This window comes from Procambarus clarkii, chromosome 86 (assembly GCF_040958095.1).
Source record: "Procambarus clarkii isolate CNS0578487 chromosome 86, FALCON_Pclarkii_2.0, whole genome shotgun sequence".
Lineage (NCBI taxonomy): Eukaryota > Metazoa > Arthropoda > Malacostraca > Decapoda > Cambaridae > Procambarus > Procambarus clarkii.
In genome coordinates, this window is record NC_091235.1 from 7,090,199 (window position 1) to 7,102,744 (window position 12,546).

Here is a 12,546-nt window from a genome sequence, read left to right on the forward strand (position 1 = left end):
GAGGTTCTACTTCCCCAGCAGCTGAGTGAGAGGTTCTACTTCCCCAGCAGCTGAGTGAGAGGTTCTACTTCCCCAGCAGCTGAGTGAGAGGTTCTACTTCCCCAGCAGCTGAGTGAGAGGTTCTACTTCCCCAGCAGCTGAGTGAGAGGTTCTACTTCCCAAGCAGCTGAGTGAGAGGTTCTACTTCCCCAGCAGCTGAGTGAGAGGTTCTACTACTCCTAGCAGCTGAGTGAGAGGTTCTACGACCCCTAGCAGCTGAGCTGAGAGGTTCTACTACCCCCTAGCAGCTGAGCTGAGAGGTTCTACTACCCCCTAGCAGCTGAGCTGAGAGGTTCTACTTCCCCTAGCAGCTGAGCTGAGAGGTTCTACTACCCCCTAGCAGCTGAGCTGAGAGGTTCTACTACCCCCTAGCAGCTGAGCTGAGAGTTTCTACTACCCCCTAGCAGCTGAGCTGAGAGGTTCTACTTCCCCTAGCAGCTGAGCTGAGAGTTTCTACTACTCCTAGCAGCTGAGCTGAGAAGTTCTACTACTCCTAGCAGCTGAGCTGAGAGGTTTTACTACTCCTAGCAGCTGAGCTGAGAGGTTCTACTTCCCCTAGCAGCTGAGCTGAGAGGTTCTACTACTCCTAGCAGCTGAGCTGAGAGGTTCTACTTCCCCTAGCAGCTGAGCTGAGAGGTTCTACAACCCCTAGCAGCTGAGCTGAGAGGTTCTACTTCCCCTAGCAGCTGAGCTGAGAGGTTCTACTACCCCCTAGCAGCTGAGCTGAGAGGTTCTACTTCCCCTAGCAGCTGAGCTGAGAGGTTCTACTACTCCTAGCAGCTGAGCTGGGAGGTTCTACTACTCCTAGCAGCTGAGCTGAGAGGTTTTACTACTCCTAGCAGCTGAGCTGAGAGATTTTACTACTCCTAGCAGCTGAGCTGAGAGGTTCTACTTCCCCTAGCAGCTGAGCTGAGAGGTTCTACTACTCCTAGCAGCTGAGCTGAGAGGTTTTACTACTCCTAGCAGCTGAGCTGAGAGGTTCTACTTCCCCTAGCAGCTGAGCTGAGAGGTTCTACTACCCCTAGCAGCTGAGCTGAGAGGTTCTACTACTCCTAGCAGCTGAGCTGAGAGGTTCTACTTCCCCAGCAGCTGAGCTGAGAGGTTCTACTCCTCCTAGAAGCGGAGCTGAGAGGTTCTACTTCCCCAGCAGCTGAGCTGAGAGGGTCTACTCCTCCTAGCAGCTGAGCTGAGAGGTTCTACTTCCCCAGCAGCTGAGCTGAGAGGTTCTATTCCTCCTAGCAGCTGAGCTGAGAGGTTCTACTACCCACTAGCAACTGAGCTGAGAGGTTCTACTACTCCTAGCAGCTGAGCTGAGAGGGTCTACTACTCCTAGCAGCTGAGCTGAGAGGTTCTACTCCTCCTAGCAGCTGAGCTGAGAGGTTCTACTTCCCCAGCAGCTGAGCTGAGAGGGTCTACTCCTCCTAGCAGCTGAGCTGAGAGGTTCTACTTCCCCAGCAGCTGAGCTGAGAGGGTCTACTACTCCTAGCAGCTGAGCTGAGAGGTTCTACTACCCCCTAGCAACTGAGCTGAGAGGTTCTACTACTCCTAGCAGCTGAGCTGAGAGGTTCTACTACCCCTAGCAGCTGAGCTGAGAGGTTCTACTACTCCTAGCAGCTGAGCTGAGAGGTTCTACTACCCCTAGCAGCTGAGCTGAGAGGTTCTACTACTCCTAGCAGCTGAGCTGAGAGGGTCTACTACTCCTAGCAGCTGAGCTGAGAGGTTCTACTACCCCCTAGCAGCTGAGCTGAGAGATTCTACTCCTCCTAGCAGCTGCCCAAACGGCCATCAGCATCACAGAGACATGGAAATTCTACACAGTAGTCAGGAAAGCTTGTAGGCGTATGTGTGTGTGTGTGTGTACTCACCTAGTTGTACTCACCTAGTTGTGTCTGCAGGATCGACCATTGACTCTTGGATCCCGCCTTTCGAGCATCGGTTGTTTACAGCAATGACTCTTGTCCCATTTCCCTATCATACCTGGTTTTAAAATTATGAATAGTATTTGCTTCCACAACCTGTTTCTGAAGTGCATTCCATTTCCCCACTACTCTCACGCTAAAAGAAAACTTCCTAACATCTCTGTGACTCATCTGAGTTTCAAGCTTCCATCCATGTCCTCTCGTTCTGTTACTATTCCGTGTGAACATTTCGTCTATGTCCACTCTGTCAATCCCTCTGAGTATCTTATACGTTCCTATCATGTCCCCCCTCTCCCTTCTTCTTTCTAGTGTCGTAAGGCACAGTTCCCTCAGGCGCTCCTCATACCCCATCCCTCGTAGCTCTGGGACGAGTCTCGTTGCAAACCTCTGAACCTTTTCCAGTTTCATTATATGCTTCTTCAGATGGGGACTCCATGATGAGGCGGCATACTCTAAGACTGGCCTTACGTAGGCAGTGTAAAGCGCCCTAAATGCCTCCTTACTTAGGTTTCTGAGTGTGTGTGTGTGTGTGTGTGTGTGTTGCGTGTGTATGTGTGTGTGCGTGTATGTGCGTTGCGTGTGTATGTGTGTGTGCGTTTTCTTACCTAACAGTTTGCAGCACTAAGCTCCTGGGCGCCGCCTTCCTAATGCTCGGCCGTGAAATGTTTCGAGACATCTCGACCCTTTTGTTTTTTGTCATATCTGTTGTTAAAACTACTGATTGAGTTTACGGGCTATTCATGCCCGTGCCACCTCTTGGGTGGCTTAATCTTTATCAATCAATCTTATTGACTGAGTTAACCTCAACTGAGACATTTTTTCTTTAATTCCAATTGTTTTTCCTCGCAACCTTATGGCTTGTCTGCGTGTGTAGCTTCCGTAGATGTCCTCTACTGCTAATGCTTCGACTTAACATTGTCTATATTACCCCTGAGTATTTTGTATGTCTGAATCATGTCGCCTATATTTAGCCTTTCGTCAAGAGTCAGTATGAGCCGTTTCTCCAGTTTATCTCCTTAGCTCAATCCCATTTAATCTGGGTCTAGTTCTTACAGCAGTTCTCTGTATTTTTCTAAATTTGTTGTATTCTTTGAGGTCTGGGTTCCAGGCCTGTTCTATATACTGTAGCTGTGGTCGGACATGTTCTGCACATCACGTTATGGGAGTGTCCTTGTGGGACTTACTGAGGGAAGTCCTGATGCTGCGGCCCGTCCTCCTAAGGTGCTCCAACGTCAAGAAACTGACGTACTAAAGTGCCTTTATCCTAACCTACCAGAGGACCCAAAACAGAAAACGGAACAGTACGTCACTTCCGCCAGCCGCTACCATTTTCTAGTACGACAATTTTGTGGCCTTGAGTACAAGGGAACAGAATTATCAGGATAAAGCACCAAGCCATTACGACTATATAGCACTGGGAAGGGGTCAGGATAAGGATTTGGGATGAGACGGGGGGAAGGAATGGTGCCCAACCACTTGGACGGTCGGGGATTGAACGCCGACCTGCTCTACTGTCTAGCCCAAATGGTTGGGCATTCCTAGGGTAGAGTATACGTCAAAATGCGACGTACTAGTACGAGGACGGGACAAGAGCGCCGTTGTTGTGACGAAGAACAGCAGGAACATACAAATGTGAAGTACCGGTTATTGGTACTTTACATTTGTATGTTCAAGCAGGTCAGGCAATGGCGGGGCTCTCCATAGCCCGTGCTACTTGCCCCGCTCCTGTGCCAGGTAAGTCCACTACGGGCTCTCCATAGCCCGTGCTACTTGCCCCGCTCCTGTGCCAGGTAAGTCCACTACGGGCTCTCCATAGCCCGTGCTACTTGCCCCGCTCCTGTGCCGGGTAAGTCCACTACGGGCTCTCCATAGCCCGTGCTACTTGCCCCGCTCCTGTGCCGGGTAAGTCCACTACGGGCTCACCATAGCCCGTGCTACTTGCCCCGCTCCTGTGCCAGGTAAGTCCACTACGGGCTCACCATAGCCCGTGCTACTTGCCCCGCTCCTGTGCCAGGTAAGTCCACTACGGGCTCACCATAGCCCGTGCTACTTGCCCCGCTCCTGTGCCAGGTAAGTCCACTACGGGCTCACCATAGCCCGTGCTACTTGCCCCGCTCCTGTGCCAGGTAAGTCCACTACGGGCTCACCATAGCCCGTGCTACTTGCCCCGCTCCTGTGCCAGGTAAGTCCACTACGGGCTCACCATAGCCCGTGCTACTTGCCCCGCTCCTGTGCCAGGTAAGTCCACTACGGGCTCACCATAGCCCGTGCTACTTGCCCCGCTCCTGTGCCAGGTAAGTCCACTACGGGCTCACCATAGCCCGTGCTACTTGCCCCGCTCCTGTGCCAGGTAAGTCCACTACGGGCTCACCATAGCCCGTGCTACTTGCCCCGCTCCTGTGCCAGGTAAGTCCACTACGGGCTCACCATAGCCCATGCTACTTGCACCGCTCCTGTGCCAGGTAAGTCCACTACGGGCTCACCATAGCCCGTGCTACTTACAACTTTTTGTTCCTAGTATCTGAATCTAAAACAACAACAACAACAACTTGTGTCAGCGTCCTAACACTGAGCAACACTGATGCACGAACATCCACAAATACTTATCCATAAATATTATCAATAAAGAATTAACCACATAAATTTATCCATGGGAGCCGGTCGGCCGAGCGGACAGCACACTGGACTTGTGATCCTGTGGTCCTGGGTTCTATCCCAGGCGCCGGCGAGAAACAATGGGCAGAGTTTCTTTCACTCTATGCCCCTGTTACCTAGCAGTAAAATAGGTACCTGGGTGTTAGTCAGCTGTCACGGGCTGCTTCCTGGGGGTGGAGGCCTGGTCTAGGACCGGGCCGCGGGGACACTAAAGCCCCGAAATCAGCTCAAGATAACCTCAAGATAACCTCAAGATAACCTCAAGATAACCTCAAGATAACCTCAAGATAACCTCAAGATAACCTCAAGATAACCTCAAGATAACCTCAAGATAACCTCAAGATAACCTCAAGATATGGGGGGAAGGATACATAAAGAATAATTCATACCAAATTATCAATAAAAGATCATCCATAGAGATTAATCCATAAAGTTTTATCCATAAAGAATTATCCTCAGAGAATTATCGATTATCCACAAATAATTTACCATAGAAAATCCTACACAACAAAATGATCCAGCGAGCATAATTCACACAGAAGTATAACAAAATATGCGCTATATAAGACCTGGGGAAAATTTAGGTGTGGTACTTGGCTTTAATTAATTTCTTTGCGGACCCAATTTCAATTACTGGACCAATAGACAGTAGAAATGGGTACTAACACGCGCCGTTTTCTTGTAGGATCCTGCAGTGACGGGAAGTACCGTCTTGTGAGACGGACGGGTGGGGGGGGGGGGTGTGGAGGGGGGTTGTTAAGGAGCAATACCTGCTCCTTCTTGACACGTGGTGGGTGGTCTGGGGTGGAGCTCTCTGGGAGGGGAAATGGGGTTGGGGGCGTTGAAGGGGGCATGTGGGAGGAGGGAAAGGGGGGGGGACTATGGGGGTTGTGGAGGTGGGAGTTATGGGGGGGGGGGAAGAGAGTTTGGAATCTGTTCCTCTCGGCTATTTCGCAACTACAGATGTCTTGGAGGAGGAGGAGGAGGCGGAGGAGGGGGAGAGGGAGGAGGAGGAGGCGGAGGAGGGGGAGAGGGAGGAGGAGGAGGCGGAGGAGGGGGAGGGGGAGAGGGAGGAGGAGGAGGCGGAGGAGGGGGAGAGGGAGGAGGAGGAGGCGGAGGAGGGGGAGAGGGAGGAGGAGGAGGCGGAGGGAAAAGATAACATGGAGGTGTGTGTTGCAAAATAATTAAATCCTGATGAACTATCCGCAGCCTGCACTCCCTCCCTCCCTCCCTGCAACCTGCCCTCAGGGAGGAGCTCCACTCCAGTGAACGGATTGGCAACGATTCCATAATCAGCACTATTATCTACTCTCTATCCATGGTTAGGTTAAGGTTAAGGTTACTTTAGGTTAAGGTTTGAATAGGTTAGGTTAGGTTTCATTAACTTTGGTTATGTTAGTACTCTGTATTATTGACTGTAATGGGAAATATGGAATTCGGAAACAATTTGAGAGTGCCCACAAATTCTCTTTACAGAATACCAAATTCCTCAAACAAAACGTCCTCAGCATAAACTGTGTATATTTTAAACCCATGATATATAATACAATAAAGTTATAACATGAGAATAACCTCTGTTTACGACAAAAAGGTTCACTTGCCAGTTTACATGTAGACTATTACTGGAACCGTAATATGCTCTCAGATCATCACAAATATCTAGATAACTATGAGGGTGGTTTAAAGAGGGGGGGGGGGAGGGATCGTTTCTCATGGTAATGAATTTGCTGTGAGCACGAGCACATGGTGCACTCCCTCCCCCCCCCCTATTCATCACTAAGGATCTTGCAGGAAGCAATAACCGCTAGTTACACACACACACAGTGTAGCCCCAGAGGTCAGGGATGGTCAGGGACCGCCCCCCCCCACCACCACCACCACCGCTGCACAAGGGCGGTCTGCTATAATGGCCTCCGCTTAGTGTGTTCTCCGTCCTCACCCTCTAATCTGGATGTGCTGTGTCCCTGCCAGTTAAAAGGTAAATACGTTTAAACAACAAAATTTATGAGTCCGGACCTCCGTCGGACAGACCGTCTCTGGATTTTTAGCCCATTGTGTAAAGCTTAAATGACCCAGAATAACTCTCAACCGCCACTCATCTCTGGTCATCCCTCAGGTCCCAGAGGTCCCAGAGGTCCCAGGGGTCCCAGGGATCCCAGAGGTCCCAGATGTCCCAGAAGTCCCAAAGGTCAAATTATGTGGTAAAGGAAGGACAGGCTTCAGTACCCCAGTGTGGAGAAGTCATGCTTCAGATTAGCACATCTACCAGAAAATATTGAAGGTGTAGAATGGGATCGAACCTGCGTGTCTGGACTCCCCCAGACATGTGGGTACAATCACATTCGAGTGCCTTAACATTGCATCGTGGATTAACAAGGTTGTTGTGTTTTCAACCTGCATTACAACTTTTTTAATCCAGTCTAGAATTGGATTGGTTCATCTTTCCATATATTATTATCCATTAAATGATCCATTTAATATATATTTTTATGATTTATGATGAGGTGACTGGAACCAGAGTGCCACTAGCACACAAGGTGAGGAGGGATAGGGGCCTGTGGCTGAGTGGACAGCGCTCTGGACTCGTAATCCTAGGGTCCGGGTTCGATCCCCGGCGATGGCAGAAACAAATGGGCAAAGTTTCTATCACCCTGATGCCGCCGTTCACCTAACAGTAAATAGGTACCTGGGAGTTAGACAGCTGTTACGGGCTGCTTCCTGGGAGTGTGTGATATTCAGGGTAACCGACAACTAAAAGCCGGGGTCCAGGAGCTCAAGCTTATCCAGTAATCTCTCGAAGTTACCATTAAGCGAAACTACAATAAGTCTTGTAGTGTGCGGTCACAGATGCCAGTGTTATATCACAGGTGTGCGGGCTGAACCTGGCCACACCTGACTGTTCTCATCCCTCAACCCGTTCTCGCACTTTCGTATAGTCAATATTGACTTATTAAATACGTGCATAGGTGACATACTAAACATACTAGTTTACCTTGAAAAGCTTCATAGAAAACACCGACCTTACCTAACCTTCTTAGTATGTTAAGATAAGCATCTTATTGCTTCGTAATTACAATTATTACTTAACCTATTATAGGTATAGGTTAAGTAATAATTGTAATTACGAGGCAATAAGATGCCTATTATAGGTATAGGTTAAGTAATAATTGTAATCTTAACATACTAAGAAGGTTAGGTAAGGTCGGTGTTTTCTATGAAGCTTTTCAAGGTAAACTAGTATGTTTAGTATGTCACCTATGCACGTATTTAATAAGTCAATATTGACTGTAAGAAAGTGCGAGAACGAGTTGCATCCCTACACCTGCAGCGAGGCCAGGTGTGTCATACCAGGTGTGTCAGGAGAGCACAGTGGTGAGGAGAAGGTCTTGTTGGTGCAGGAGGCGAGGTAGGGAGTCTCTCATTGGTCAGGGAGCCACTGTAGGTGACTCTTGTGGCCCATCAGAGCACCGTGTGTGTGGTTCATCAGAGCACCGTGTGTGTGTGGCCCATCAGAGCACCGTGTGTGGCCCATCAGAGCACCGTGTGTGTGGCCCATCAGAGCACCGTGTGTGTGGCCCATCAGAGCACCGTGTGTGTGTGGCCCATCAGAGCACCGTGTGTGTGGTCCATCAGAGCACCGTGTGTGTGTGGCCCATCAGAGCACCGTGTGTGTGTGGTCCATCAGAGCACCGTGTGTGTGGCCCATCAAAGCACCGTGTATGTGGTCCACCAGAGCACCGTGTGTGTGTGGCCCATCAGAGCACCGTGTGTGTGTGGCCCATCAGAGCACCGTGTGTGTGGTCCATCAGAGCACCGTGTGTGTGGCCCATCAGAGCACCGTGTGTGTGGCCCATCAGAGCACCGTGTGTGTGGCCCATCAGAGCACCGTGTGTGTGTGGCCCATCAGAGCACCGTGTGTGTGGCCCATCAGAGCACCGTGTGTGTGGCCCATCAGAGCACCGTGTGTGTGTGGCCCATCACAGCACCGTGTGTGTGTGTGGCCCATCAGAGCACCGTGTGTGTGTGGCCCATCAGAGCACCGTGTGTGTGTGGCCCATCAGAGCACCGTGTGTGTGTGTGGCCCATCAGAGCACCGTGTGTGTGGCCCATCAGAGCACCGTGTGTGTGTGGCCCATCAGAGCACCGTGTGTGTGGCCCATCAGAGCACCGTGTGTGTGTTTCCCATCAGAGCACCGTGTGTGTGGCCCATCAGAGCACCGTGTGTGTGTGGCCCATCAGAGCACCGTGTGTGTGTGTGGCCCATCAGAGCACCGTGTGTGTGGCCCATCAGAGCACCGTGTGTGTGTGGCCCATCAGAGCACCGTGTGTGTGGCCCATCAGAGCACCGTGTGTGTGTGGCCCATCAGAGCACCGTGTGTGTGTGGCCCATCAGAGCACCGTGTGTGTGTGGCCCATCAGAGCACCGTGTGTGTGTGGCCTATCAGAGCACCGTGTGTGTGGCCCATCAGAGCATCGTGTGTGTATGGCCCATCAGAGCACCGTGTGTGTGGCCCATCAGAGCACCGTGTGTGTGGCCCATCAGAGCACCGTGTGTGTGTGGTCCATCAGAGCACCGTGTGTGTGGCCCATCAGAGCACCGTGTGTGTGGCCCATCAGAGCACCGTGTGTGTGGCCCATCAGAGCACCGTGTGTGTGGCCCATCAGAGCACCGTGTGTGTGTGTGTGTGTGCAACCCGTTCTCGCAAATTCGTAAAGTCAATATTGACTTATTAACTACGTGCATAGGTGATATACTAAACATAATAGATACCCTTAAAAAGATTCATAGAAAACACCGACCTTACCTAACCTTGTTAGTATCTTAAGATAAGCATCTTATTGCTTCGTAATTACAATTATTACTTAACCTATACCTATTATAGGTTAGGTAATAATTGTAATTACGAAGCAATAAGATGCTTATCTTAAGATACTAACAAGGTTAGGTAAGGTCGGTGTTTTCTATGAATCTTTTAAGGGTATCTATTATGTTAAGTATGTCACCTATGCACATATTTCATAAGTCAATATTGACTTATTAAATTTGCGAGAACGGGTTGGTGTGTGGCCCATCAGAGCACCGTGTGTGTGTGGCCCATCAGAGCACCGTGTGTGATCACAGGAAATACAGAGTCTCAAGACACAAGTCTCTCCTGAAGGAGGTTAATATGGTCAGTGGAAAGGTTACCTTGAGATGATTTCGGGGCTTTAGTGTCCCCGCGGCCCGGTCCTTGACCAGGCCTCCACCCCCAGGAAGCAGCCCGTGACAGCTGACTAACACCCAGGTACCTATTTTACTGCTAGGTAACAGGGGCATAGGGTGAAAGAAACTCTGTCCATTGTTTCTCGCCGGCGCCTGGACCCCAGGACCACAGGATCACAAGTCCAGCGTGCTGTCCGCTCGGCCGACCGGCTCCCTTGTTCTTCTCTCACTTTCCTCTCTCCCTATTCCCCCAACACTTCTCATCTCTACGCCTCTTCCTCTTACTCTTCCTTACTCTATTCTTCACTATCCTATATTTTACTCTTACCTTTCTCTTCCTTCCACAATCCACTCCTATCCGTTTCATCACCTTCTCTTCCGATCCATTCTCTCCACTGCCCTCTCTCTCACCTTCCCTTCCATTCCCTTCCCTTCCCTTTCTCTCTCTCTCCCTTTCCCATTTCCTCTTTACAACTACTGGCCAGTTTTCTCGACCCATTTCTTCTTAAAGCTTCTCATAGGGTGATCAAAGTCGCCCGCTATAGTACCATCTCCCACCCCATTATCCCACACTAATGGAAACCCAATAACCATAATGGTAAGAGAAAGGGACCATGAAGGGACCATAATAGGAAGAGAATAGTGCCCCGGTGGTGGTCCCTGGGGTCCAGTGTGGTGGTGGTCCCTGGGGTCTAGTGTGGTGGTGGTGGTCCCTGGCTTCCGGTGTGGTAGGGAATGACGAGGGACCGAGCTTCCGCGACACGACTATGAGTGGAGGTGAGGACGTTTAGGACCAGAGTGGCAGAGGCAGCTGGCGGCGGCGGCGCCAAAGTAGAAACAAAGTTTCTAACCAAATACCAACACCGTTCTTTTCTTCACGATATGTACTCCTTGAGTACGTAGAGCTGAGAAGACTTGAGGTTGAACTTCAACCTCTCGATGACTGCAAGCCTTACCCCCCACAACCATCCCCCCTCCCCCACAACTACTTCCCCCCTCTCTGCCCCCCCCCACTCCAGTTAAACAGAGCGTGGTCCGGCTTAAGACGGCAACAGACCTGCAACAGATGGTCGCAACATGACCTGCTAATTGAGCCCAACAGATGGTGCAGGTCCCCCTCCCCCTCCCTCAGCCCCCTTGACATCTCCCTGTGGGCAGGGCGGGGCACGACAGGTGGTGGGTACGACGTAAAGGGCTGGTTAAGGCCAGAGGGGACAAGGGACGACTATATATATTTACATACATTCCACACATTCAACTCTGACAGAAATCATATATCAAAGGCCAGAAAGAACGAGTATGAACATTTCTGACCATACTATAATAAAGCCCACATTGTTTGAGTTAGGAAAATAACATTTGTCATATATAGATTCAGTTCTTAAAAGATTCACCCATTTTACATTCACAAGATAACGTAAGTATGAGTTATGGTAAATGTTAATATCCTTGTTTGATTGTCTCTTCGTTTGAGACAGCAAATTGGCACCCGTGTGTCTGGGTACAAGTGATAGGGTGTACAGGTGTTCTTCCTGTTTGGGGAGTGTTATACACGCTGCTATGGCGGTGTGTTCACTCACAGGATGAGTGGCGCTGCCCAATACTGTCACTATGGCGGTGTGTTCATTCACAGGATGAGTGGCGCTGGCCAATACTGTCACTATGGCGGTGTGTTCATTCACAGGATGAGTGGCGCTGGCCAATACTGTCACTATGGCGGTGTGTTCATTCACAGGATGAGTGGCGCTGGCCAATACTGTCACTATGGCGGTGTGTTCATTCACAGGATGAGTGGCGCTGGCCAATACTGTCACTATGGCGGTGTGTTCATTCACAGGATGAGTGGCGCTGGCCAATACTGTCACTATGGCGGTGTGTTCATTCACAGGATGAGTGGCGCTGCCCAATACTGTCACTATGACGGTGTGTCCACTCACAAGATGAGTGGCGCTGGCCAATACTGTCACTATGGCGGTGTGTCCACTCACAAGATGAGTGGCGCTGGCCAATACTGTCACTATGACGGTGTGTCCACTCACAGGATGAGTGACGCTGCCCAATACTCTCACTATGGCGGTGTGTCCACTCACAAGATGAGTGGCGCTGCCCAATACTGTCACTATGGCGGTGTGTCCACTCACAGGATGAGTGGCGCTGCCCAATACTCTCACTATGGCGGTGTGTCCACTCACAAGATGAGTGGCGCTGCCCAATACTGTCACTATGGCGGTGTGTTCACTCACAGGATGAGTGGCGCTGCCCAATACACTCGTCCTTCGCCATTACAAAAATCAAAAGACTTGAGTTACTTTGCCGGAGCTCAAGAGGATCAGAGTCCACTACAGGAGGAAGACCAGGCCCTAAGCCTCGGTAAGACGGAAGGAACTCAGGAAGCCGAAGAATTACGTGAATGGAAGAAGGGACACAGGTAGAGCTTAGCAGATATCCTAGCATCTCCGACCCTCATCCCAGGTGGGGGGGGGCGAGGCCAGGAGGGGGTGAGGACAGGTGGGGGGGGGGTGAGGACAGGTGAGGGGGGGCATAGCTAGGTGCAGGAGGGAAGGCTTGGTTAAGAGAGGTCCCAGGAGAGGGAGGGCATGGCTAGGAGGGGTCCAGAGGGAGGATATGACTAGGGGATGGTCCCAGGGACGAGCGGATAGTAGTGTGAGGCTGTCAATAATCCCAACACGCTTCATAGTCGTCACGCTGACTCACCTGTTCTTCATCCCG